The sequence below is a fragment of the Leptonotus elevatus genome, chromosome 11 (assembly GCF_054856555.1).
Source record: "Leptonotus elevatus isolate MCC_2025b chromosome 11, RoL_Lele_1.0, whole genome shotgun sequence".
NCBI lineage: Eukaryota > Metazoa > Chordata > Actinopteri > Syngnathiformes > Syngnathidae > Leptonotus > Leptonotus elevatus.
This window is the reverse complement of record NC_141249.1, coordinates 3,676,977-3,702,033: the sequence shown is the minus strand read 5'-3', so window position 1 is coordinate 3,702,033 and position 25,057 is coordinate 3,676,977. Positions and strand designations below refer to the sequence as shown.

The window sequence follows — 25,057 nt, the reverse complement described above, 5'->3', positions numbered from 1 at the left end:
TTGTAAGTCATGTCACCATAAACTTAAGGCCTTGTAGCTCAGTGGTTAGACCACTGGTCTTGTAAACCAGGGGTCGTGAGTTCAATTCTCACTGGGGCCTGTGAGGGAATCATTGACTCACCTAATAATCTTTGCATATTTTGTAGTACGTCATTGTCATTTCTGTATTTAGGGTCTCTGGGAGCCAATATTCCTCCTCACTACTCTGAATTTTACTGTCAACATGAATTCACCATTCAGCCAGAACCAGGTTAATTTTCTGTTTTAAAGTCATGGTGCCAATACCATAAGGCCTTGTAGCTCAGTGATTAGAGCACTAGTCTAGTAAACCAGGGGTCGTGAGTTCAATACTCACTGGGCCCTGTGAGGGAATCATTGACTCACCAAATAATCTTTGCATATTTTGTAGTACGTCATTGTCATGCCTGTATTTAGGGTCTCTGGGAGCCAATATTCCTCCTCACTACTCTGAATTTTACTGTCAACATGAATTCACCATTCAGCCAGAACCAGGTTGATTTTCTGTTTTAAAGTCATGGTTCCAATACCATAAGGCCTTGTAGCTCAGTGGTTAGAGCACTGGTCTAGTATACCAGGGGTCGTGAGTTCAATTCTCACTGGGGCCTGTTAGGGAATCATTGACTCACCAAATATTCTTTGCATATTTTGTAGTACTGCATTGTCATGTCTATATTTAGGGTCTCTAGGAGTTAATATTCCTCCTCACTACTCTGATAGTTACTGTCAAAGAACCTTAGTTTAGCCAGAACCAGATTAATTTGCTTTTTGTAAGTCATGTTACTATAAACTTAAGGCCTCGTAGCTCAGTGGTTAGAGCACTGGTCTAGTAAACCAGGGGTCGTGAGTTCAATTTTCACTGGGGCCTGTTAGGGAATCATTGACTCACCAAATAATCTTTGCATATTTTGTAGTACCGCATTGTCATGTCTGTATTTAGGGTCTCTGGGAGCCAATATTCCTCCTCACTCCTCTGAATTTTACAATCAATCGAATTCACCATTCAGCCAGAACCAAGTTAATTTGCTGTTTTAAAGTAATGTTGCCAATACCGTAAGGCTTTGTAGCTCAGTGGTTAGAGCACTGGTCTAGTAAACCAGGGGTCGTGAGTTCAATTCTCACTGCGGCCTGTTAGGGAATCATTGACTCACCAAAAAATCTTTGCATATTTTGTAGTACGTCATTGTCATGTCTGTATTTAGGGTCTCTGGGAGTTAATATTCGCCCTTACTACTCTGATAGTTACTGTCAAAGAACCTTAGTTTAGCCAGAACCAGATTCATTTGCTTTTTGTAAGTCATGTCACCATAAACTTAAGGCCTCGTAGCTCAGTGGTTAGACCACTGGTCTTGTAAACCAGGGGTCGTGAGTTCAATTCTCACTGGGGCCTGTGAGGGAATCATTGACTCACCTAATAATCTTTGCATATTTTGTAGTACGTCATTGTCATTTCTGTATTTAGGGTCTCTGGGAGCCAATATTCCTCCTCACTACTCTGAATTTTACTGTCAACATGAATTCACCATTCAGCCAGAACCAGGTTAATTTTCTGTTTTAAAGTCATGGTGCCAATACCATAAGGCCTTGTAGCTCATTGATTAGAGCACTAGTCTAGTAAACCAGGGGTTGTGAGTTCAATACTCACTGGGGCCTGTTAGGGAATCATTGACTCACCAAATATTCTTTGCATATTTTGTAGTACGTCATTGTCATGTCTGTATTTAGGGTCTCTGGGAGCCAATATTCCTCCTCACGACTCTGAATTTTACTGTCAATGGAATTCACCATTCAGCCAGAACCAAGTTAATTTGCTGTTTTAAAGTAATGTTGCCAATACCATAAGGCTTTGTAGCTCAGTGGTTAGAGCACTGGTCTAGTAAACCAGGGGTCGTGAGTTCAATTCTCACTGGGGCCTGTTAGGTTATCATTGACTCACCAAATAATCTTTATATATTTTGTAGTACGTCATTGTCATGTCTGTATTTAGGGTCTCTGGGAGTTAATATTCGCCCTTACTACTCTGATAGTTACTGTCAAAGAACCGTAGTTTAGCCAGAACCAGATTCATTTGCTTTTTGTAAGTCATGTTACTATAAACTTAAGGCCTCGTAGCTCAGTGGTTAGAGCACTGGTCTTGTAAACCAGGGGTCGTGAGTTCAATTCTCACTGGGGCCTGTGAGGGAATCATTGACTCACCAAATAATCTTTGCATATTTTGTAGTACGTCATTGTCATGTCTGTATTTAGGGTCTCTGGGAGCCAATATTCCTCCTCACTACTCTGAATTTTACTGTCAACATGATTTCACCATTCAGCCAGAACCAGGTTAATTTTCTGTTTTAAAGTCATGGTGCCAATACCATAAGGCCTTGTAGCTCAGTGATTAGAGCACTAGTCTAGTAAACCAGGGGTCGTGAGTTCAATACTCACTGAGGCCTGTTAGGGAATCATTGACTCACCAAATTTTCTTTGCTTATTTTGTAGTACTGCATTGTCATGTCTGTATTTAGGGTCTCTGGGAGCCAATATTCCTCCTCACTGCTCTGAATTTAACAACCAATGGAATTCACCATTCAGCCAGAACCAAGTTAATTTGCTGTTTTAAAGTAATGTTGCCAATACCTTAAGGCTTTGTAGCTCAGTGGTTAGAGCACTGGTCTAGTAAACCAGGGGTCATGAGTTCAATTCTCACTGGGGCCTGTTAGGGTATCATTGACTCAACAAATAATCTTTGCATATTTTGTAGTACGTCATTGTCATGTCTGTATTTAGGGTCTCTGGGAGCCAATATTCCTCCTCACTGCTCTGAATTTTACAATCAATGGAATTCACCATTCAGCCAGAACCAGGTTAATTTTCTGTTTTAAAGTCATGGTTCCAATACCATAAGGCCTTGTAGCTCAGTGGTTGGAGCACTGGTCTAGTATACCAGGGGTCGTGAGTTCAATTCTCACTGGGGCCTGTTAGGGAATCATTGACTCACCAAATATTCTTTGCATATTTTGTAGTACTGCATTGTCATGTCTATATTTAGGGTCTCTAGGAGTTAATATTCCTCCTCACTACTCTGATAGTTACTGTCAAAGAACCTTAGTTTAGCCAGAACCAGATTAATTTGCTTTTTGTAAGTCATGTTACTATAAACTTAAGGCCTCGTAGCTCAGTGGTTAGAGCACTGGTCTTGTAAACCAGGGGTCGTGAGTTCAATTCTCACTGGGGCCTGTGAGGGAATCATTGACTCACCAAATAATCTTTGCATATTTTGTAGTACGTCATTGTCATGTCTGTATTTAGGGTCTCTGGGAGCCAATATTCCTCCTCACTACTCTGAATTTTACTGTCAACATGATTTCACCATTCAGCCAGAACCAGGTTAATTTTCTGTTTTAAAGTCATGGTGCCAATACCATAAGGCCTTGTAGCTCAGTGATTAGAGCACTAGTCTAGTAAACCAGGGGTCGTGAGTTCAATACTCACTGAGGCCTGTTAGGGAATCATTGACTCACCAAATTTTCTTTGCTTATTTTGTAGTACTGCATTGTCATGTCTGTATTTAGGGTCTCTGGGAGCCAATATTCCTCCTCACTGCTCTGAATTTAACAACCAATGGATTTCACCAGTCAGCCAGAACCAAGTTAATTTGCTGTTTTAAAGTAATGTTGCCAATACCATAAGGCTTTGTAGCTCAGTGGTTAGACCACTGGTCTAGTAAACCAGGGGTCGTGAGTTCAATTCTCACCGGGGCCTGTTAGGTTATCATTGACTCACCAAATAATCTTTGCATATTTTGTAGTACGTCATTGTCATGTCTGTATTTAGGGTCTCTGGGAGCCAATATTCCTCCTCACGACTCTGAATTTTACTGTCAATGGAATTCACCATTCAGCCAGAACCAGGTTAATTTTCTGTTTTAAAGTCATGGTACCAATACCATAAGGCCTTGTAGCTCAGTGGTTAGAGCACTTGTCTAGTAAACCAGGGGTTGTGTGTTCAATTCTCACTGGGGCCTGTTAGGGAATCAATGACTCACCAAATAATCTTTGCATATTTTGTAGTACTGCATTGTCATGTCTGTATTTAGGGTCGCTGGGAGCCAATATTCCTCCTCACGCCTTTGAATTTTACTGTCAATGGAATTCACCATTCAGCCAGAACCAAGTTAATTTGCTGTTTTAAAGTAATGTTGCCAACACTATAAGGCCTTGTAGCTCAGTGGTTAGAGCACTGGTCTAGTAAACCAGGGGTCGTGAGTTCAATTCTCACTGGGTCCTCTTAGGGGATCATTGACTCACCAAATAATCTTTGCATATTTTGTAGTACGTCATTGTCATGTCTGTATTTAGGGTCTCTGGGAGCCAATATTCCTCCTCACTACTCTGAATTTTACAATCATTGGAATTCACCATTCAGCCAGAACCAAGTTAATTTGCTGTTTTAAAGTAATGTTGCCAATACCATAAGGCTTTGTAGCTCAGTGGTTAGAGCACTGGTCTAGTAAGCCAGGGGTGGTGAGTTCAATTCTCACTGCGGCCTGTTAGGGAATCATTGACTCACCAAATAATCTTTGCATATTTTGTAGTACTGCATTGTCATGTCTGTATTTAGGGTCTCTGGGAGCCAATATTCCTCCTCAACCCTTTGAATTTTACTGTCAATGGAATTCACCATTCAGCCAGAACCAAGTTAATTTGCTTTTTTAAAGTAATGTTGCCAATACCATAAGGCTTTGTAGCTCAGTGGTTAGAGCACTGGTCTAGTAAGCCAGGGGTGGTGAGTTCAATTCTCACTGGGGCCTATTAGGGAATCATTGACTCACCAAATAATCTTTATATATTTTGTAGTACGTCATTGTCATGTCTGTATTTAGGGTCTCTGGGAGCCAATATTCCTCCTCACTACTCTGATTGTTACTGTCAAAGAACCTTAGTTTAGCCAGAACCAGATTCATTTGCTTTTTGTAAGTCATGTTAATATAAACTTAAGGCCTCGTAGCTAAGTGGTTAGAGCACTGGTCTTGTAAACCAGGGGTTGTAAGTTCAATTCTCACTGGGGCCTTTTAGGGAATTTTTGACTCACCAAATAATCTTTGCATATTTTGTAGTACTGCATTAACATGTCTGTATTTAGGGTCTCTGGGAGTTAATATTCGCCCTTACTACTCTGATAGTTACTGTCAAAGAACTTTAGTTTAGCCAGAACCAGATTCATTTGCTTTTTGTAAGTCATGTTACTATAAACTTAAGGCCTCGTAGCTCAGTTGTTAGCGCACTGGTCTTGTAAACCAGGGGTTGTGAGTTCAATTCTCACTGGGGCCTGTGAGGGAATCATTGACTCGCCAAATAATCTTTGCATATTTTGTAGTACGTCATTGTCATGTCTGTATTTAGGGTCTCTGGGAGCCAATATTCCTCCTCACTACTCTGAATTTTACAATCAATGGAATTCACCATTCAGCCAGAACCAAGTTAATTTGCTGTTTTAAAGTAATGTTGCCAATACCATAAGGCCTTGTAGCTCAGTGGTTAGAGCACTTGTCTAATAAACCAGGGGTTGTGAGTTCAATTCTCACTGCGGCCTGTTAGGGAATCATTGACTCACCAAAAAATCTTTGCATATTTTGTAGTACGTCATTGTCATGTCTGTATTTAGGGTCTCTGGGAGTTAATATTCGCCCTTACTACTCTGATAGTTACTGTCAAAGAACCTTAGTTTAGCCAGAACCAGATTCATTTGCTTTTTGTAAGTCATGTCACCATAAACTTAAGGCCTCGTAGCTAAGTGGTTAGACCACTGGTCTTGTAAACCAGGGGTCGTGAGTTCAATTCTCACTGGGGCCTGTGAGGGAATCATTGACTCACCTAATAATCTTTGCATATTTTGTAGTACGTCATTGTCATTTCTGTATTTAGGGTCTCTGGGAGCCAATATTCCTCCTCACTACTCTGAATTTTACTGTCAACATGAATTCACCATTCAGCCAGAACCAGGTTAATTTTCTGTTTTAAAGTCATGGTGCCAATACCATAAGGCCTTGTAGCTCAGTGATTAGAGCACTAGTCTAGTAAACCAGGGGTCGTGAGTTCAATACTCACTGGGGCCTGTTAGGGAATCATTGACTCACCAAATATTCTTTGCATATTTTGTAGTACTGCATTGTCATGTCTGTATTTAGGGTCTCTGGGAGCCAATATTCCTCCTCACTGCTCTGAATTTAACAACCAATGGAATTCACCATTTAGCCAGAACCAAGTTAATTTGCTGTTTTAAAGTAATGTTGCCAATACCATAAGGCTTTGTAGCTCAGTGGTTAGAGCACTGGTCTAGTAAACCAGGGGTTGTGAGTTCAATTCTCACTGGGGCCAGTTAGGGTATCATTGACTCACCAAATAATCTTTGCATATTTTGTAGTACGTCATTGTCATGTCTGTATTTAGGGTCTTTGGGAGCCAATATTCCTCCTCACTGCTCTGAATTTTACAATCAATGGAATTCACCATTCAGCCAGAACCAAGTTAATTTGCTGTTTTTAAGTAATGTTGCCGATACAATAAGGCTTTGTAGCTCAGTGGTTAGAGCACTGGTCTAGTAAACCAGGGGTCGTGAGTTCAATTCTAACTGGGGCCTGTTAGGGAATCATTGACTCACCAAATGATCTTTGCATATTTTGTAGTACGTCATTGTCATTTCTGTATTTAGGGTCTCTGGGAGCCAATATTCCTCCTCACGAATCTGAATTTTACTGTCAATCGAATTCACCATTCAGCCAGAACCAAGTTAATTTGCTGTTTTAAAGTAATGTTGCCGATACCATAAGGCTTTGTAGCTCAGTGGTTAGAGCACTGGTCTAGTAAACCAGGGGTCGTGAGTTCAATTCTAACTGGGGCCTGTTCGGGAATCATTGACTCACCAAATAATCTTTGCATATTTTGTAATACTGCATTGTCATGTCTGTATTTAGGGTTGCTGGGAGCCAATATTCCTCCTCACGCCTTTGAATTTTACTGTCAATGGAATTCACCATTCAGCCAGAACCAAGTTAATTTGCTGTTTTAAAGTAATGTTGCCAATACCATAAGGCTTTGTAGCTCAGTGGTTAGAGCACTGGTCTAGTAAACCAGGGGTCGTGAGTTCAATTCTCACTGGGGCCTGTTAGGTTACCATTGACTCACCAAATAATCTTTATATATTTTGTAGTACGTCATTGTCATGTCTGTATTTAGGGTCTCTGGGAGCCAATATTCCTCCTCACGACTCTGAATTTTACTGTCAATGGAATTCACCATTCAGCCAGAACCAGGTTAATTTTCTGTTTTAAAGTCATGGTACCAATACCATAAGGCCTTGTAGCTCAGTGGTTAGAGCACTTGTCTAGTAAACCAGGGGTTGTGTGTTCAATTCTCACTGGGGCCTGTTAGGGAATCAATGACTCACCAAATAATCTTTGCATATTTTGTAGTACTGCATTGTCATGTCTGTATTTAGGGTCTCTGGGAGCCAATATTCCTCCTCACTCCTCTGAATTTTACAATCAATCGAATTCACCATTCAGCCAGAACCTAGTTAATTTGCTGTTTTAAAGTAATGTTGCCAATACCGTAAGGCTTTGTAGCTCAGTGGTTAGAGCACTGGTCTAGTATACCAGGGGTAGTGAGTTCAATTCTCACTGGGGCCTGTTAGGGAATCATTGACTCACCAAAAAATCTTTGCATATTTTGTAGTACGTCATTGTCATGTCTGTATTTAGGGTCTCTGGGAGTTAATATTCGCCCTTACTACTCTGATAGTTACTGTCAAAGAACCGTAGTTTAGCCAGAACCAGATTCATTTGCTTTTTGTAAGTCATGTTACTATAAACTTAAGGCCTCGTAGCTCAGTGGTTAGAGCATTGGTCTTGTAAACCAGGGGTCGTGAGTTCAATTCTCACTGGGGCCTGTGAGGGAATCATTGACTCACCAAATAATCTTTGCATATTTTGTAGTACGTCATTGTCATGTCTGTATTTAGGGTCTCTGGGAGCAAATATTCCTCCTCACTACTCTGAATTTTACTGTCAACATGAATTCACCATTCAGCCAGAACCAGGTTAATTTTCTGTTTTAAAGTCATGGTGCCAATACCATAAGGCCTTGTAGCTCAGTGATTAGAGCACTAGTCTAGTAAACCAGGGGTCGTGAGTTCAATACTCACTGAGGCCTGTTAGGGAATCATTGACTCACCAAATATTCTTTGCATATTTTGTAGTACTGCATTGTCATGTCTGTATTTAGGGTCTCTGGGAGCCAATATTCCTCCTCACTGCTCTGAATTTAACAACCAATGGAATTCACCATTCAGCCAGAACCAAGTTAATTTGCTGTTTTAAAGTAATGTTGCCAATACCATAAGGCTTTGTAGCTCAGTGGTTAGAGCACTGGTCTAGTAAACCAGGGGTCGCGAGTTAAATTCTCACTGGGGCCTGTTAGGGTATCATTGACTCACCAAATAATCTTTGCATATTTTGTAGTACGTCATTGTCATGTCTGTATTTAGGGTCTCTGGGAGCCAATATTCCTCCTCACTGCTCTGAATTTTACAATCAATGGAATTCACCATTCAGCCAGAACCAAGTTAATTTGCTGTTTTAAAGTAATGTTGCCAATAGCGTAAGGCTTTGTAGCTCAGTGGTTAGAGCACTGGTCTAGTATACCAGGGGTCGTGAGTTCAATTCTCACTTGGGCCTGTTAGGGAATCATTGACTCAACAAAAAATCTTTGCATATTTATTAGTACGTCATTGTCATGTTTGTATTTAGGGTCTCTGGGAGTTAATATTCGCCCTTACTACTCTGATAGTTACTGTCAAAGAACCTTAGTTTAGCCAGAACCAGATTCATTTGCTTTTTGTAAGTCATGTTACTATAAACTTAAGGCCTCGTAGCTCAGTGGTTAGAGCACTGGTCTTGTAAACCAGGGGTCGTGAGTTCAATTCTCACTGGGCCCTGTGAGGGAATCATTGACTCACCAAATAATCTTTGCATATTTTGTAGTACGTCATTGTCATGCCTGTATTTAGGGTCTCTGGGAGCCAATATTCCTCCTCACTACTCTGAATTTTACTGTCAACATGAATTCACCATTCAGCCAGAACCAGGTTGATTTTCTGTTTTAAAGTCATGGTTCCAATACCATAAGGCCTTGTAGCTCAGTGGTTAGAGCACTGGTCTAGTATACCAGGGGTCGTGAGTTCAATTCTCACTGGGGCCTGTTAGGGAATCATTGACTCACCAAATATTCTTTGCATATTTTGTAGTACTGCATTGTCATGTCTATATTTAGGGTCTCTAGGAGTTAATATTCCTCCTCACTACTCTGATAGTTACTGTCAAAGAACCTTAGTTTAGCCAGAACCAGATTAATTTGCTTTTTGTAAGTCATGTTACTATAAACTTAAGGCCTCGTAGCTCAGTGGTTAGAGCACTGGTCTTGTAAACCAGGGGTCGTGAGTTAAATTCTCACTGGGGCCTGTTAGGGAATCATTGACTCACCAAATAATCTTTGCATATTTTGTAGTACTGCATTGTCATGTCTGAATTTAGGGTCTCTGGGAGCCAATATTCCTCCTCACTCCTCTGAATTTTACAATCAATCGAATTCACCATTCAGCCAGAACCAAGTTAATTTGCGGTTTTAAAGTAATGTTGCCAATACCGTAAGGCTTTGTAGCTCAGTGGTTAGAGCACTGGTCTAGTATACCAGGGGTCGTGAGTTCAATTCTCACTGAGGCCTGTTAGGGAATCATTGACTCACCAAAAAATCTTTGTATATTTTGTAGTACGTCATTGTCATGTCTGTATTTAGGGTCTCTGGGAGCCAATATTCCTCCTCACTCCTTTGAATTTTACTGTCAATGGAATTCACCATTCAGCCAGAACCAAGTTAATTTGCTGTTTTAAAGTAATGTTGCCAACACTATAAGGCCTTGTAGCTCAGTGGTTAGAGCACTGGTCTAGTAAACCAGGGGTCGTGAGTTCAATTTTCACTGGGGCCTGTTAGGGAATCATTGACTCACCAAATAATCTTTGCATATTTTGTAGTACTGCATTGTCATGTCTGTATTTAGGGTCTCTGGGAGCCAATATTCCTCCTCACTCCTCTGAATTTTACAATCAATGGAATTCACCATTCAGCCAGAACCAAGTTAATTTGCTGTTTTAAAGTAATGTTGCCAATACCGTAAGGCTTTGTAGCTCAGTGGTTAGAGCACTGGTCTAGTATACCAGGGGTCGTGAGTTCAATTCTCACTGCGGCCTGTTAGGGAATCATTGACTCACCAAAAAAATCTTTGCATATTTTGTAGTACGTCATTGTCATGTCTGTATTTAGGGTCTCTGGGAGTTAATATTCGCCCTTACTACTCTGATAGTTACTGTCAAAGAACCTTAGTTTAGCCAGAACCAGATTCATTTGCTTTTTGTAAGTCATGTCACCATAAACTTAAGGCCTTGTAGCTCAGTGGTTAGACCACTGGTCTTGTAAACCAGGGGTCGTGAGTTCAATTCTCACTGGGGCCTGTGAGGGAATCATTGACTCACCTAATAATCTTTGCATATTTTGTAGTACGTCATTGTCATTTCTGTATTTAGGGTCTCTGGGAGCCAATATTCCTCCTCACTACTCTGAATTTTACTGTCAACATGAATTCACCATTCAGCCAGAACCAGGTTAATTTTCTGTTTTAAAGTCATGGTGCCAATACCATAAGGCCTTGTAGCTCAGTGATTAGAGCACTAGTCTAGTAAACCAGGGGTCGTGAGTTCAATACTCACTGGGCCCTGTGAGGGAATCATTGACTCACCAAATAATCTTTGCATATTTTGTAGTACGTCATTGTCATGCCTGTATTTAGGGTCTCTGGGAGCCAATATTCCTCCTCACTACTCTGAATTTTACTGTCAACATGAATTCACCATTCAGCCAGAACCAGGTTGATTTTCTGTTTTAAAGTCATGGTTCCAATACCATAAGGCCTTGTAGCTCAGTGGTTAGAGCACTGGTCTAGTATACCAGGGGTCGTGAGTTCAATTCTCACTGGGGCCTGTTAGGGAATCATTGACTCACCAAATATTCTTTGCATATTTTGTAGTACTGCATTGTCATGTCTATATTTAGGGTCTCTAGGAGTTAATATTCCTCCTCACTACTCTGATAGTTACTGTCAAAGAACCTTAGTTTAGCCAGAACCAGATTAATTTGCTTTTTGTAAGTCATGTTACTATAAACTTAAGGCCTCGTAGCTCAGTGGTTAGAGCACTGGTCTAGTAAACCAGGGGTCGTGAGTTCAATTTTCACTGGGGCCTGTTAGGGAATCATTGACTCACCAAATAATCTTTGCATATTTTGTAGTACCGCATTGTCATGTCTGTATTTAGGGTCTCTGGGAGCCAATATTCCTCCTCACTCCTCTGAATTTTACAATCAATCGAATTCACCATTCAGCCAGAACCAAGTTAATTTGCTGTTTTAAAGTAATGTTGCCAATACCGTAAGGCTTTGTAGCTCAGTGGTTAGAGCACTGGTCTAGTAAACCAGGGGTCGTGAGTTCAATTCTCACTGCGGCCTGTTAGGGAATCATTGACTCACCAAAAAATCTTTGCATATTTTGTAGTACGTCATTGTCATGTCTGTATTTAGGGTCTCTGGGAGTTAATATTCGCCCTTACTACTCTGATAGTTACTGTCAAAGAACCTTAGTTTAGCCAGAACCAGATTCATTTGCTTTTTGTAAGTCATGTCACCATAAACTTAAGGCCTCGTAGCTCAGTGGTTAGACCACTGGTCTTGTAAACCAGGGGTCGTGAGTTCAATTCTCACTGGGGCCTGTGAGGGAATCATTGACTCACCTAATAATCTTTGCATATTTTGTAGTACGTCATTGTCATTTCTGTATTTAGGGTCTCTGGGAGCCAATATTCCTCCTCACTACTCTGAATTTTACTGTCAACATGAATTCACCATTCAGCCAGAACCAGGTTAATTTTCTGTTTTAAAGTCATGGTGCCAATACCATAAGGCCTTGTAGCTCATTGATTAGAGCACTAGTCTAGTAAACCAGGGGTTGTGAGTTCAATACTCACTGGGGCCTGTTAGGGAATCATTGACTCACCAAATATTCTTTGCATATTTTGTAGTACGTCATTGTCATGTCTGTATTTAGGGTCTCTGGGAGCCAATATTCCTCCTCACGACTCTGAATTTTACTGTCAATGGAATTCACCATTCAGCCAGAACCAAGTTAATTTGCTGTTTTAAAGTAATGTTGCCAATACCATAAGGCTTTGTAGCTCAGTGGTTAGAGCACTGGTCTAGTAAACCAGGGGTCGTGAGTTCAATTCTCACTGGGGCCTGTTAGGTTATCATTGACTCACCAAATAATCTTTATATATTTTGTAGTACGTCATTGTCATGTCTGTATTTAGGGTCTCTGGGAGTTAATATTCGCCCTTACTACTCTGATAGTTACTGTCAAAGAACCGTAGTTTAGCCAGAACCAGATTCATTTGCTTTTTGTAAGTCATGTTACTATAAACTTAAGGCCTCGTAGCTCAGTGGTTAGAGCACTGGTCTTGTAAACCAGGGGTCGTGAGTTCAATTCTCACTGGGGCCTGTGAGGGAATCATTGACTCACCAAATAATCTTTGCATATTTTGTAGTACGTCATTGTCATGTCTGTATTTAGGGTCTCTGGGAGCCAATATTCCTCCTCACTACTCTGAATTTTACTGTCAACATGATTTCACCATTCAGCCAGAACCAGGTTAATTTTCTGTTTTAAAGTCATGGTGCCAATACCATAAGGCCTTGTAGCTCAGTGATTAGAGCACTAGTCTAGTAAACCAGGGGTCGTGAGTTCAATACTCACTGAGGCCTGTTAGGGAATCATTGACTCACCAAATTTTCTTTGCTTATTTTGTAGTACTGCATTGTCATGTCTGTATTTAGGGTCTCTGGGAGCCAATATTCCTCCTCACTGCTCTGAATTTAACAACCAATGGAATTCACCATTCAGCCAGAACCAAGTTAATTTGCTGTTTTAAAGTAATGTTGCCAATACCTTAAGGCTTTGTAGCTCAGTGGTTAGAGCACTGGTCTAGTAAACCAGGGGTCATGAGTTCAATTCTCACTGGGGCCTGTTAGGGTATCATTGACTCAACAAATAATCTTTGCATATTTTGTAGTACGTCATTGTCATGTCTGTATTTAGGGTCTCTGGGAGCCAATATTCCTCCTCACTGCTCTGAATTTTACAATCAATGGAATTCACCATTCAGCCAGAACCAGGTTAATTTTCTGTTTTAAAGTCATGGTTCCAATACCATAAGGCCTTGTAGCTCAGTGGTTGGAGCACTGGTCTAGTATACCAGGGGTCGTGAGTTCAATTCTCACTGGGGCCTGTTAGGGAATCATTGACTCACCAAATATTCTTTGCATATTTTGTAGTACTGCATTGTCATGTCTATATTTAGGGTCTCTAGGAGTTAATATTCCTCCTCACTACTCTGATAGTTACTGTCAAAGAACCTTAGTTTAGCCAGAACCAGATTAATTTGCTTTTTGTAAGTCATGTTACTATAAACTTAAGGCCTCGTAGCTCAGTGGTTAGAGCACTGGTCTTGTAAACCAGGGGTCGTGAGTTCAATTCTCACTGGGGCCTGTGAGGGAATCATTGACTCACCAAATAATCTTTGCATATTTTGTAGTACGTCATTGTCATGTCTGTATTTAGGGTCTCTGGGAGCCAATATTCCTCCTCACTACTCTGAATTTTACTGTCAACATGATTTCACCATTCAGCCAGAACCAGGTTAATTTTCTGTTTTAAAGTCATGGTGCCAATACCATAAGGCCTTGTAGCTCAGTGATTAGAGCACTAGTCTAGTAAACCAGGGGTCGTGAGTTCAATACTCACTGAGGCCTGTTAGGGAATCATTGACTCACCAAATTTTCTTTGCTTATTTTGTAGTACTGCATTGTCATGTCTGTATTTAGGGTCTCTGGGAGCCAATATTCCTCCTCACTGCTCTGAATTTAACAACCAATGGATTTCACCAGTCAGCCAGAACCAAGTTAATTTGCTGTTTTAAAGTAATGTTGCCAATACCATAAGGCTTTGTAGCTCAGTGGTTAGACCACTGGTCTAGTAAACCAGGGGTCGTGAGTTCAATTCTCACCGGGGCCTGTTAGGTTATCATTGACTCACCAAATAATCTTTGCATATTTTGTAGTACGTCATTGTCATGTCTGTATTTAGGGTCTCTGGGAGCCAATATTCCTCCTCACGACTCTGAATTTTACTGTCAATGGAATTCACCATTCAGCCAGAACCAGGTTAATTTTCTGTTTTAAAGTCATGGTACCAATACCATAAGGCCTTGTAGCTCAGTGGTTAGAGCACTTGTCTAGTAAACCAGGGGTTGTGTGTTCAATTCTCACTGGGGCCTGTTAGGGAATCAATGACTCACCAAATAATCTTTGCATATTTTGTAGTACTGCATTGTCATGTCTGTATTTAGGGTCGCTGGGAGCCAATATTCCTCCTCACGCCTTTGAATTTTACTGTCAATGGAATTCACCATTCAGCCAGAACCAAGTTAATTTGCTGTTTTAAAGTAATGTTGCCAACACTATAAGGCCTTGTAGCTCAGTGGTTAGAGCACTGGTCTAGTAAACCAGGGGTCGTGAGTTCAATTCTCACTGGGTCCTCTTAGGGGATCATTGACTCACCAAATAATCTTTGCATATTTTGTAGTACGTCATTGTCATGTCTGTATTTAGGGTCTCTGGGAGCCAATATTCCTCCTCACTACTCTGAATTTTACAATCATTGGAATTCACCATTCAGCCAGAACCAAGTTAATTTGCTGTTTTAAAGTAATGTTGCCAATACCATAAGGCTTTGTAGCTCAGTGGTTAGAGCACTGGTCTAGTAAGCCAGGGGTGGTGAGTTCAATTCTCACTGCGGCCTGTTAGGGAATCATTGACTCACCAAATAATCTTTGCATATTTTGTAGTACTGCATTGTCATGTCTGTATTTAGGGTCTCTGGGAGCCAATATTCCTCCTCAACCCTTTGAATTTTACTGTCAATGGAATTCACCATTCAGCCAGAACCAAGTTAATTTGCTTTTTTAAAGTAATGTTGCCAATACCATAAGGCTTTGTAGCTCAGTGGTTAGAGCACTGGTCTAGTAAGCCAGGGGTGGTGAGTTCAATTCTCACTGGGGCCTATTAGGGAATCATTGACTCACCAAATAATCTTTATATATTTTGTAGTACGTCATTGTCATGTCTGTATTTAGGGTCTCTGGGAGCCAATATTCCTCCTCACTACTCTGATTGTTACTGTCAAAGAACCTTAGTTTAGCCAGAACCAGATTCATTTGCTTTTTGTAAGTCATGTTAATATAAACTTAAGGCCTCGTAGCTAAGTGGTTAGAGCACTGGTCTTGTAAACCAGGGGTTGTAAGTTCAATTCTCACTGGGGCCTTTTAGGGAATTTTTGACTCACCAAATAATCTTTGCATATTTTGTAGTACTGCATTAACATGTCTGTATTTAGGGTCTCTGGGAGTTAATATTCGCCCTTACTACTCTGATAGTTACTGTCAAAGAACTTTAGTTTAGCCAGAACCAGATTCATTTGCTTTTTGTAAGTCATGTTACTATAAACTTAAGGCCTCGTAGCTCAGTTGTTAGCGCACTGGTCTTGTAAACCAGGGGTTGTGAGTTCAATTCTCACTGGGGCCTGTGAGGGAATCATTGACTCGCCAAATAATCTTTGCATATTTTGTAGTACGTCATTGTCATGTCTGTATTTAGGGTCTCTGGGAGCCAATATTCCTCCTCACTACTCTGAATTTTACAATCAATGGAATTCACCATTCAGCCAGAACCAAGTTAATTTGCTGTTTTAAAGTAATGTTGCCAATACCATAAGGCCTTGTAGCTCAGTGGTTAGAGCACTTGTCTAATAAACCAGGGGTTGTGAGTTCAATTCTCACTGCGGCCTGTTAGGGAATCATTGACTCACCAAAAAATCTTTGCATATTTTGTAGTACGTCATTGTCATGTCTGTATTTAGGGTCTCTGGGAGTTAATATTCGCCCTTACTACTCTGATAGTTACTGTCAAAGAACCTTAGTTTAGCCAGAACCAGATTCATTTGCTTTTTGTAAGTCATGTCACCATAAACTTAAGGCCTCGTAGCTAAGTGGTTAGACCACTGGTCTTGTAAACCAGGGGTCGTGAGTTCAATTCTCACTGGGGCCTGTGAGGGAATCATTGACTCACCTAATAATCTTTGCATATTTTGTAGTACGTCATTGTCATTTCTGTATTTAGGGTCTCTGGGAGCCAATATTCCTCCTCACTACTCTGAATTTTACTGTCAACATGAATTCACCATTCAGCCAGAACCAGGTTAATTTTCTGTTTTAAAGTCATGGTGCCAATACCATAAGGCCTTGTAGCTCAGTGATTAGAGCACTAGTCTAGTAAACCAGGGGTCGTGAGTTCAATACTCACTGGGGCCTGTTAGGGAATCATTGACTCACCAAATATTCTTTGCATATTTTGTAGTACTGCATTGTCATGTCTGTATTTAGGGTCTCTGGGAGCCAATATTCCTCCTCACTGCTCTGAATTTAACAACCAATGGAATTCACCATTTAGCCAGAACCAAGTTAATTTGCTGTTTTAAAGTAATGTTGCCAATACCATAAGGCTTTGTAGCTCAGTGGTTAGAGCACTGGTCTAGTAAACCAGGGGTTGTGAGTTCAATTCTCACTGGGGCCAGTTAGGGTATCATTGACTCACCAAATAATCTTTGCATATTTTGTAGTACGTCATTGTCATGTCTGTATTTAGGGTCTTTGGGAGCCAATATTCCTCCTCACTGCTCTGAATTTTACAATCAATGGAATTCACCATTCAGCCAGAACCAAGTTAATTTGCTGTTTTTAAGTAATGTTGCCGATACAATAAGGCTTTGTAGCTCAGTGGTTAGAGCACTGGTCTAGTAAACCAGGGGTCGTGAGTTCAATTCTAACTGGGGCCTGTTAGGGAATCATTGACTCACCAAATGATCTTTGCATATTTTGTAGTACGTCATTGTCATTTCTGTATTTAGGGTCTCTGGGAGCCAATATTCCTCCTCACGAATCTGAATTTTACTGTCAATCGAATTCACCATTCAGCCAGAACCAAGTTAATTTGCTGTTTTAAAGTAATGTTGCCGATACCATAAGGCTTTGTAGCTCAGTGGTTAGAGCACTGGTCTAGTAAACCAGGGGTCGTGAGTTCAATTCTAACTGGGGCCTGTTCGGGAATCATTGACTCACCAAATAATCTTTGCATATTTTGTAATACTGCATTGTCATGTCTGTATTTAGGGTTGCTGGGAGCCAATATTCCTCCTCACGCCTTTGAATTTTACTGTCAATGGAATTCACCATTCAGCCAGAACCAAGTTAATTTGCTGTTTTAAAGTAATGTTGCCAATACCATAAGGCTTTGTAGCTCAGTGGTTAGAGCACTGGTCTAGTAAACCAGGGGTCGTGAGTTCAATTCTCACTGGGGCCTGTTAGGTTACCATTGACTCACCAAATAATCTTTATATATTTTGTAGTACGTCATTGTCATGTCTGTATTTAGGGTCTCTGGGAGCCAATATTCCTCCTCACGACTCTGAATTTTACTGTCAATGGAATTCACCATTCAGCCAGAACCAGGTTAATTTTCTGTTTTAAAGTCATGGTACCAATACCATAAGGCCTTGTAGCTCAGTGGTTAGAGCACTTGTCTAGTAAACCAGGGGTTGTGTGTTCAATTCTCACTGGGGCCTGTTAGGGAATCAATGACTCACCAAATAATCTTTGCATATTTTGTAGTACTGCATTGTCATGTCTGTATTTAGGGTCTCTGGGAGCCAATATTCCTCCTCACTCCTCTGAATTTTACAATCAATCGAATTCACCATTCAGCCAGAACCTAGTTAATTTGCTGTTTTAAAGTAATGTTGCCAATACCGTAAGGCTTTGTAGCTCAGTGGTTAGAGCACTGGTCTAGTATACCAGGGGTAGTGAGTTCAATTCTCACTGGGGCCTGTTAGGGAATCATTGACTCACCAAAAAATCTTTGCATATTTTGTAGTACGTCATTGTCATGTCTGTATTTAGGGTCTCTGGGAGTTAATATTCGCCCTTACTACTCTGATAGTTACTGTCAAAGAACCGTAGTTTAGCCAGAACCAGATTCATTTGCTTTTTGTAAGTCATGTTACTATAAACTTAAGGCCTCGTAGCTCAGTGGTTAGAGCATTGGTCTTGTAAACCAGGGGTCGTGAGTTCAATTCTCACTGGGGCCTGTGAGGGAATCATTGACTCACCAAATAATCTTTGCATATTTTGTAGTACGTCATTGTCATGTCTGTATTTAGGGTCTCTGGGAGCAAATATTCCTCCTCACTACTCTGAATTTTACTGTCAACATGAATTCACCATTCAGCCAGAACCAGGTTAATTTTCTGTTTTAAAGTCATGGTGCCAATACCATAAGGCCTTGTAGCTCAGTGATTAGAGCACTAGTCTAGTAAACCAGGGGTCGTGAGTTCAATACTCACTGAGGCCTGTTAGGGAATCATTGACTCACCAAATATTCTTTGCATATTTTGTAGTACTGCATTGTCATGTCTGTATTTAGGGTCTCTGGGAGCCAATATTCCTCCTCACTGCTCTGAATTTAACAACCAATGGAATTCACCATTCAGCCAGAACCAAGTTAATTTGCTGTTTTAAAGTAATGTTGCCAATACCATAAGGCTTTGTAGCTCAGTGGTTAGAGCACTGGTCTAGTAAACCAGGGGTCGCGAGTTAAATTCTCACTGGGGCCTGTTAGGGTATCATTGACTCACCAAATAATCTTTGCATATTTTGTAGTACGTCATTGTCATGTCTGTATTTAGGGTCTCTGGGAGCCAATATTCCTCCTCACTGCTCTGAATTTTACAATCAATGGAATTCACCATTCAGCCAGAACCAAGTTAATTTGCTGTTTTAAAGTAATGTTGCCAATAGCGTAAGGCTTTGTAGCTCAGTGGTTAGAGCACTGGTCTAGTATACCAGGGGTCGTGAGTTCAATTCTCACTTGGGCCTGTTAGGGAATCATTGACTCAACAAAAAATCTTTGCATATTTATTAGTACGTCATTGTCATGTTTGTATTTAGGGTCTCTGGGAGTTAATATTCGCCCTTACTACTCTGATAGTTACTGTCAAAGAACCTTAGTTTAGCCAGAACCAGATTCATTTGCTTTTTGTAAGTCATGTTACTATAAACTTAAGGCCTCGTAGCTCAGTGGTTAGAGCACTGGTCTTGTAAACCAGGGGTCGTGAGTTCAATTCTCACTGGGCCCTGTGAGGGAATCATTGACTCACCAAATAATCTTTGCATATTTTGTAGTACGTCATTGTCATGCCTGTATTTAGGGTCTCTGGGAGCCAATATTCCTCCTCACTACTCTGAATTTTACTGTCAACATGAATTCACCATTCAGCCAGAACCAGGTTGATTTTCTGTTTTAAAGTCATGGTTCCAATACCATAAGGCCTTGTAGCTCAGTGGTTAGAGCACTGGTCTAGTATACCAGGGGTCGTGAGTTCAATTCTCACTGGGGCCTGTTAGGGAATCATTGACTCACCAAATATTCTTTGCATATTTTGTAGTACTGCATTGTCATGTCTATATTTAGGGTCTCTAGGAGTTAATATTCCTCCTCACTACTCTGATAGTTACTGTCAAAGAACCTTAGTTTAGCCAGAACCAGATTAATTTGCTTTTTGTAAGTCATGTTACTATAAACTTAAGGCCTCGTAGCTCAGTGGTTAGAGCACTGGTCTTGTAAACCAGGGGTCGTGAGTTAAATTCTCACTGGGGCCTGTTAGGGAATCATTGACTCACCAAATAATCTTTGCATATTTTGTAGTACTGCATTGTCATGTCTGAATTTAGGGTCTCTGGGAGCCAATATTCCTCCTCACTCCTCTGAATTTTACAATCAATCGAATTCACCATTCAGCCAGAACCAAGTTAATTTGCGGTTTTAAAGTAATGTTGCCAATACCGTAAGGCTTTGTAGCTCAGTGGTTAGAGCACTGGTCTAGTATACCAGGGGTCGTGAGTTCAATTCTCACTGAGGCCTGTTAGGGAATCATTGACTCACCAAAAAATCTTTGTATATTTTGTAGTACGTCATTGTCATGTCTGTATTTAGGGTCTCTGGGAGCCAATATTCCTCCTCACTCCTTTGAATTTTACTGTCAATGGAATTCACCATTCAGCCAGAACCAAGTTAATTTGCTGTTTTAAAGTAATGTTGCCAACACTATAAGGCCTTGTAGCTCAGTGGTTAGAGCACTGGTCTAGTAAACCAGGGGTCGTGAGTTCAATTTTCACTGGGGCCTGTTAGGGAATCATTGACTCACCAAATAATCTTTGCATATTTTGTAGTACTGCATTGTCATGTCTGTATTTAGGGTCTCTGGGAGCCAATATTCCTCCTCACTCCTCTGAATTTTACAATCAATGGAATTCACCATTCAGCCAGAACCAAGTTAATTTGCTGTTTTAAAGTAATGTTGCCAATACCGTAAGGCTTTGTAGCTCAGTGGTTAGAGCACTGGTCTAGTATACCAGGGGTCGTGAGTTCAATTCTCACTGCGGCCTGTTAGGGAATCATTGACTCACCAAAAAAATCTTTGCATATTTTGTAGTACGTCATTGTCATGTCTGTATTTAGGGTCTCTGGGAGTTAATATTCGCCCTTACTACTCTGATAGTTACTGTCAAAGAACCTTAGTTTAGCCAGAACCAGATTCATTTGCTTTTTGTAAGTCATGTCACCATAAACTTAAGGCCTTGTAGCTCAGTGGTTAGACCACTGGTCTTGTAAACCAGGGGTCGTGAGTTCAATTCTCACTGGGGCCTGTGAGGGAATCATTGACTCACCTAATAATCTTTGCATATTTTGTAGTACGTCATTGTCATTTCTGTATTTAGGGTCTCTGGGAGCCAATATTCCTCCTCACTACTCTGAATTTTACTGTCAACATGAATTCACCATTCAGCCAGAACCAGGTTAATTTTCTGTTTTAAAGTCATGGTGCCAATACCATAAGGCCTTGTAGCTCAGTGATTAGAGCACTAGTCTAGTAAACCAGGGGTCGTGAGTTCAATACTCACTGGGCCCTGTGAGGGAATCATTGACTCACCAAATAATCTTTGCATATTTTGTAGTACGTCATTGTCATGCCTGTATTTAGGGTCTCTGGGAGCCAATATTCCTCCTCACTACTCTGAATTTTACTGTCAACATGAATTCACCATTCAGCCAGAACCAGGTTGATTTTCTGTTTTAAAGTCATGGTGCCAATACCATAAGGCCTTGTAGCTCATTGATTAGAGTACTAGTCTAGTAAACCAGGGGTTGTGAGTTCAATACTCACTGGGGCCTGTTAGGGAATCATTGACTCACCAAATATTCTTTGCATATTTTGTAGTACGTCATTGTCATGTCTGTATTTAGGGTCTCTGGGAGCCAATATTCCTCCTCACGACTCTGAATTTTACTGTCAATGGAATTCACCATTCAGCCAGAACCAAGTTAATTTGCTGTTTTAAAGTAATGTTGCCAATACCATAAGGCTTTGTAGCTCAGTGGTTAGAGCACTGGTCTAGTAAACCAGGGGTCGTGAGTTCAATTCTCACTGGGGCCTGTTAGGTTATCATTGACTCACCAAATAATCTTTATATATTTTGTAGTACGTCATTGTCATGTCTGTATTTAGGGTCTCTGGGAGTTAATATTCGCCCTTACTACTCTGATAGTTACTGTCAAAGAACCGTAGTTTAGCCAGAACCAGATTCATTTGCTTTTTGTAAGTCATGTTACTATAAACTTAAGGCCTCGTAGCTCAGTGGTTAGAGCACTGGTCTTGTAAACCAGGGGTCGTGAGTTCAATTCTCACTGGGGCCTGTGAGGGAATCATTGACTCACCAAATAATCTTTGCATATTTTGTAGTACGTCATTGTCATGTCTGTATTTAGGGTCTCTGGGAGCCAATATTCCTCCTCACTACTCTGAATTTTACTGTCAACATGATTTCACCATTCAGCCAGAACCAGGTTAATTTTCTGTTTTAAAGTCATGGTGCCAATACCATAAGGCCTTGTAGCTCAGTGATTAGAGCACTAGTCTAGTAAACCAGGGGTCGTGAGTTCAATACTCACTGAGGCCTGTTAGGGAATCATTGACTCACCAAATTTTCTTTGCTTATTTTGTAGTACTGCATTGTCATGTCTGTATTTAGGGTCTCTGGGAGCCAATATTCCTCCTCACTGCTCTGAATTTAACAACCAATGGAATTCACCATTCAGCCAGAACCAAGTTAATTTGCTGTTTTAAAGTAATGTTGCCAATACCTTAAGGCTTTGTAGCTCAGTGGTTAGAGCACTGGTCTAGTAAACCAGGGGTCATGAGTTCAATTCTCACTGGGGCCTGTTAGGGTATCATTGACTCAACAAATAATCTTTGCATATTTTGTAGTACGTCATTGTCATGTCTGTATTTAGGGTCTCTGGGAGCCAATATTCCTCCTCACTGCTCTGAATTTTACAATCAATGGAATTCACCATTCAGCCAGAACCAGGTTAATTTTCTGTTTTAAAGTCATGGTTCCAATACCATAAGGCCTTGTAGCTCAGTGGTTGGAGCACTGGTCTAGTATACCAGGGGTCGTGAGTTCAATTCTCACTGGGGCCTGTTAGGGAATCATTGACTCACCAAATATTCTTTGCATATTTTGTAGTACTGCATTGTCATGTCTATATTTAGGGTCTCTAGGAGTTAATATTCCTCCTCACTACTCTGATAGTTACTGTCAAAGAACCTTAGTTTAGCCAGAACCAGATTAATTTGCTTTTTGTAAGTCATGTTACTATAAACTTAAGGCCTCGTAGCTCAGTGGTTAGAGCACTGGTCTTGTAAACCAGGGGTCGTGAGTTCAATTCTCACTGGGGCCTGTGAGGGAATCATTGACTCACCAAATAATCTTTGCATATTTTGTAGTACGTCATTGTCATGTCTGTATTTAGGGTCTCTGGGAGCCAATATTCCTCCTCACTACTCTGAATTTTACTGTCAACATGATTTCACCATTCAGCCAGAACCAGGTTAATTTTCTGTTTTAAAGTCATGGTGCCAATACCATAAGGCCTTGTAGCTCAGTGATTAGAGCACTAGTCTAGTAAACCAGGGGTCGTGAGTTCAATACTCACTGAGGCCTGTTAGGGAATCATTGACTCACCAAATTTTCTTTGCTTATTTTGTAGTACTGCATTGTCATGTCTGTATTTAGGGTCTCTGGGAGCCAATATTCCTCCTCACTGCTCTGAATTTAACAACCAATGGATTTCACCAGTCAGCCAGAACCAAGTTAATTTGCTGTTTTAAAGTAATGTTGCCAATACCATAAGGCTTTGTAGCTCAGTGGTTAGACCACTGGTCTAGTAAACCAGGGGTCGTGAGTTCAATTCTCACCGGGGCCTGTTAGGTTATCATTGACTCACCAAATAATCTTTGCATATTTTGTAGTACGTCATTGTCATGTCTGTATTTAGGGTCTCTGGGAGCCAATATTCCTCCTCACGACTCTGAATTTTACTGTCAATGGAATTCACCATTCAGCCAGAACCAGGTTAATTTTCTGTTTTAAAGTCATGGTACCAATACCATAAGGCCTTGTAGCTCAGTGGTTAGAGCACTTGTCTAGTAAACCAGGGGTTGTGTGTTCAATTCTCACTGGGGCCTGTTAGGGAATCAATGACTCACCAAATAATCTTTGCATATTTTGTAGTACTGCATTGTCATGTCTGTATTTAGGGTCGCTGGGAGCCAATATTCCTCCTCACGCCTTTGAATTTTACTGTCAATGGAATTCACCATTCAGCCAGAACCAAGTTAATTTGCTGTTTTAAAGTAATGTTGCCAACACTATAAGGCCTTGTAGCTCAGTGGTTAGAGCACTGGTCTAGTAAACCAGGGGTCGTGAGTTCAATTCTCACTGGGTCCTCTTAGGGGATCATTGACTCACCAAATAATCTTTGCATATTTTGTAGTACGTCATTGTCATGTCTGTATTTAGGGTCTCTGGGAGCCAATATTCCTCCTCACTACTCTGAATTTTACAATCATTGGAATTCACCATTCAGCCAGAACCAAGTTAATTTGCTGTTTTAAAGTAATGTTGCCAATACCATAAGGCTTTGTAGCTCAGTGGTTAGAGCACTGGTCTAGTAAGCCAGGGGTGGTGAGTTCAATTCTCACTGCGGCCTGTTAGGGAATCATTGACTCACCAAATAATCTTTGCATATTTTGTAGTACTGCATTGTCATGTCTGTATTTAGGGTCTCTGGGAGCCAATATTCCTCCTCAACCCTTTGAATTTTACTGTCAATGGAATTCACCATTCAGCCAGAACCAAGTTAATTTGCTTTTTTAAAGTAATGTTGCCAATACCATAAGGCTTTGTAGCTCAGTGGTTAGAGCACTGGTCTAGTAAGCCAGGGGTGGTGAGTTCAATTCTCACTGGGGCCTATTAGGGAATCATTGACTCACCAAATAATCTTTATATATTTTGTAGTACGTCATTGTCATGTCTGTATTTAGGGTCTCTGGGAGCCAATATTCCTCCTCACTACTCTGATTGTTACTGTCAAAGAACCTTAGTTTAGCCAGAACCAGATTCATTTGCTTTTTGTAAGTCATGTTAATATAAACTTAAGGCCTCGTAGCTAAGTGGTTAGAGCACTGGTCTTGTAAACCAGGGGTTGTAAGTTCAATTCTCACTGGGGCCTTTTAGGGAATTTTTGACTCACCAAATAATCTTTGCATATTTTGTAGTACTGCATTAACATGTCTGTATTTAGGGTCTCTGGGAGTTAATATTCGC

General features: G+C 40.7%; 1 protein-coding gene and 43 non-coding genes across 44 annotated transcripts in view; 43 read left to right on the top strand and 1 right to left on the bottom strand.

Moving 5' to 3' along the window:
- Positions 1-25,057, bottom strand: part of LOC147165207 (ephrin type-B receptor 1-like) — a 298,813-nt gene that overhangs the window by 107,957 nt on the left and 165,799 nt on the right. The gene's annotated exons all lie outside the window — the stretch shown is intronic.
- Positions 28-100, top strand: trnat-ugu (transfer RNA threonine (anticodon UGU)). Its single transcript has one exon. It is a non-coding gene; the product is annotated as a tRNA-Thr (tRNA).
- trnat-agu (transfer RNA threonine (anticodon AGU)) lies at positions 554-626 on the top strand. Its single transcript has one exon. It is a non-coding gene; the product is annotated as a tRNA-Thr (tRNA).
- On the top strand, positions 814-886 carry trnat-agu (transfer RNA threonine (anticodon AGU)). The gene has a single exon. It is a non-coding gene; the product is annotated as a tRNA-Thr (tRNA).
- trnat-agu (transfer RNA threonine (anticodon AGU)) lies at positions 1,076-1,148 on the top strand. The gene has a single exon. It is a non-coding gene; the product is annotated as a tRNA-Thr (tRNA).
- Positions 1,336-1,408, top strand: trnat-ugu (transfer RNA threonine (anticodon UGU)). The gene has a single exon. It is a non-coding gene; the product is annotated as a tRNA-Thr (tRNA).
- trnat-agu (transfer RNA threonine (anticodon AGU)) lies at positions 1,861-1,933 on the top strand. Its single transcript has one exon. It is a non-coding gene; the product is annotated as a tRNA-Thr (tRNA).
- trnat-ugu (transfer RNA threonine (anticodon UGU)) lies at positions 2,121-2,193 on the top strand. The gene has a single exon. It is a non-coding gene; the product is annotated as a tRNA-Thr (tRNA).
- On the top strand, positions 3,168-3,240 carry trnat-ugu (transfer RNA threonine (anticodon UGU)). The gene has a single exon. It is a non-coding gene; the product is annotated as a tRNA-Thr (tRNA).
- Positions 3,693-3,765, top strand: trnat-agu (transfer RNA threonine (anticodon AGU)). Its single transcript has one exon. It is a non-coding gene; the product is annotated as a tRNA-Thr (tRNA).
- trnai-aau (transfer RNA isoleucine (anticodon AAU)) lies at positions 5,523-5,595 on the top strand. Its single transcript has one exon. It is a non-coding gene; the product is annotated as a tRNA-Ile (tRNA).
- On the top strand, positions 5,783-5,855 carry trnat-ugu (transfer RNA threonine (anticodon UGU)). Its single transcript has one exon. It is a non-coding gene; the product is annotated as a tRNA-Thr (tRNA).
- trnat-agu (transfer RNA threonine (anticodon AGU)) lies at positions 6,308-6,380 on the top strand. Its single transcript has one exon. It is a non-coding gene; the product is annotated as a tRNA-Thr (tRNA).
- trnat-agu (transfer RNA threonine (anticodon AGU)) lies at positions 7,094-7,166 on the top strand. The gene has a single exon. It is a non-coding gene; the product is annotated as a tRNA-Thr (tRNA).
- trnat-ugu (transfer RNA threonine (anticodon UGU)) lies at positions 7,878-7,950 on the top strand. The gene has a single exon. It is a non-coding gene; the product is annotated as a tRNA-Thr (tRNA).
- trnat-agu (transfer RNA threonine (anticodon AGU)) lies at positions 8,665-8,737 on the top strand. Its single transcript has one exon. It is a non-coding gene; the product is annotated as a tRNA-Thr (tRNA).
- Positions 8,925-8,997, top strand: trnat-ugu (transfer RNA threonine (anticodon UGU)). The gene has a single exon. It is a non-coding gene; the product is annotated as a tRNA-Thr (tRNA).
- On the top strand, positions 9,188-9,260 carry trnat-agu (transfer RNA threonine (anticodon AGU)). The gene has a single exon. It is a non-coding gene; the product is annotated as a tRNA-Thr (tRNA).
- Positions 9,448-9,520, top strand: trnat-ugu (transfer RNA threonine (anticodon UGU)). The gene has a single exon. It is a non-coding gene; the product is annotated as a tRNA-Thr (tRNA).
- trnat-agu (transfer RNA threonine (anticodon AGU)) lies at positions 9,710-9,782 on the top strand. The gene has a single exon. It is a non-coding gene; the product is annotated as a tRNA-Thr (tRNA).
- On the top strand, positions 10,495-10,567 carry trnat-ugu (transfer RNA threonine (anticodon UGU)). Its single transcript has one exon. It is a non-coding gene; the product is annotated as a tRNA-Thr (tRNA).
- trnat-agu (transfer RNA threonine (anticodon AGU)) lies at positions 11,021-11,093 on the top strand. The gene has a single exon. It is a non-coding gene; the product is annotated as a tRNA-Thr (tRNA).
- trnat-agu (transfer RNA threonine (anticodon AGU)) lies at positions 11,281-11,353 on the top strand. Its single transcript has one exon. It is a non-coding gene; the product is annotated as a tRNA-Thr (tRNA).
- On the top strand, positions 11,543-11,615 carry trnat-agu (transfer RNA threonine (anticodon AGU)). The gene has a single exon. It is a non-coding gene; the product is annotated as a tRNA-Thr (tRNA).
- Positions 11,803-11,875, top strand: trnat-ugu (transfer RNA threonine (anticodon UGU)). The gene has a single exon. It is a non-coding gene; the product is annotated as a tRNA-Thr (tRNA).
- Positions 12,328-12,400, top strand: trnat-agu (transfer RNA threonine (anticodon AGU)). Its single transcript has one exon. It is a non-coding gene; the product is annotated as a tRNA-Thr (tRNA).
- Positions 12,588-12,660, top strand: trnat-ugu (transfer RNA threonine (anticodon UGU)). Its single transcript has one exon. It is a non-coding gene; the product is annotated as a tRNA-Thr (tRNA).
- trnat-ugu (transfer RNA threonine (anticodon UGU)) lies at positions 13,635-13,707 on the top strand. The gene has a single exon. It is a non-coding gene; the product is annotated as a tRNA-Thr (tRNA).
- Positions 14,160-14,232, top strand: trnat-agu (transfer RNA threonine (anticodon AGU)). Its single transcript has one exon. It is a non-coding gene; the product is annotated as a tRNA-Thr (tRNA).
- On the top strand, positions 15,990-16,062 carry trnai-aau (transfer RNA isoleucine (anticodon AAU)). The gene has a single exon. It is a non-coding gene; the product is annotated as a tRNA-Ile (tRNA).
- trnat-ugu (transfer RNA threonine (anticodon UGU)) lies at positions 16,250-16,322 on the top strand. Its single transcript has one exon. It is a non-coding gene; the product is annotated as a tRNA-Thr (tRNA).
- trnat-agu (transfer RNA threonine (anticodon AGU)) lies at positions 16,775-16,847 on the top strand. The gene has a single exon. It is a non-coding gene; the product is annotated as a tRNA-Thr (tRNA).
- On the top strand, positions 17,561-17,633 carry trnat-agu (transfer RNA threonine (anticodon AGU)). The gene has a single exon. It is a non-coding gene; the product is annotated as a tRNA-Thr (tRNA).
- trnat-ugu (transfer RNA threonine (anticodon UGU)) lies at positions 18,345-18,417 on the top strand. The gene has a single exon. It is a non-coding gene; the product is annotated as a tRNA-Thr (tRNA).
- trnat-agu (transfer RNA threonine (anticodon AGU)) lies at positions 19,132-19,204 on the top strand. The gene has a single exon. It is a non-coding gene; the product is annotated as a tRNA-Thr (tRNA).
- Positions 19,392-19,464, top strand: trnat-ugu (transfer RNA threonine (anticodon UGU)). The gene has a single exon. It is a non-coding gene; the product is annotated as a tRNA-Thr (tRNA).
- Positions 19,655-19,727, top strand: trnat-agu (transfer RNA threonine (anticodon AGU)). The gene has a single exon. It is a non-coding gene; the product is annotated as a tRNA-Thr (tRNA).
- trnat-ugu (transfer RNA threonine (anticodon UGU)) lies at positions 19,915-19,987 on the top strand. The gene has a single exon. It is a non-coding gene; the product is annotated as a tRNA-Thr (tRNA).
- trnat-agu (transfer RNA threonine (anticodon AGU)) lies at positions 20,177-20,249 on the top strand. Its single transcript has one exon. It is a non-coding gene; the product is annotated as a tRNA-Thr (tRNA).
- trnat-ugu (transfer RNA threonine (anticodon UGU)) lies at positions 20,962-21,034 on the top strand. The gene has a single exon. It is a non-coding gene; the product is annotated as a tRNA-Thr (tRNA).
- On the top strand, positions 21,750-21,822 carry trnat-agu (transfer RNA threonine (anticodon AGU)). Its single transcript has one exon. It is a non-coding gene; the product is annotated as a tRNA-Thr (tRNA).
- trnat-ugu (transfer RNA threonine (anticodon UGU)) lies at positions 22,010-22,082 on the top strand. The gene has a single exon. It is a non-coding gene; the product is annotated as a tRNA-Thr (tRNA).
- Positions 23,057-23,129, top strand: trnat-ugu (transfer RNA threonine (anticodon UGU)). Its single transcript has one exon. It is a non-coding gene; the product is annotated as a tRNA-Thr (tRNA).
- Positions 23,582-23,654, top strand: trnat-agu (transfer RNA threonine (anticodon AGU)). The gene has a single exon. It is a non-coding gene; the product is annotated as a tRNA-Thr (tRNA).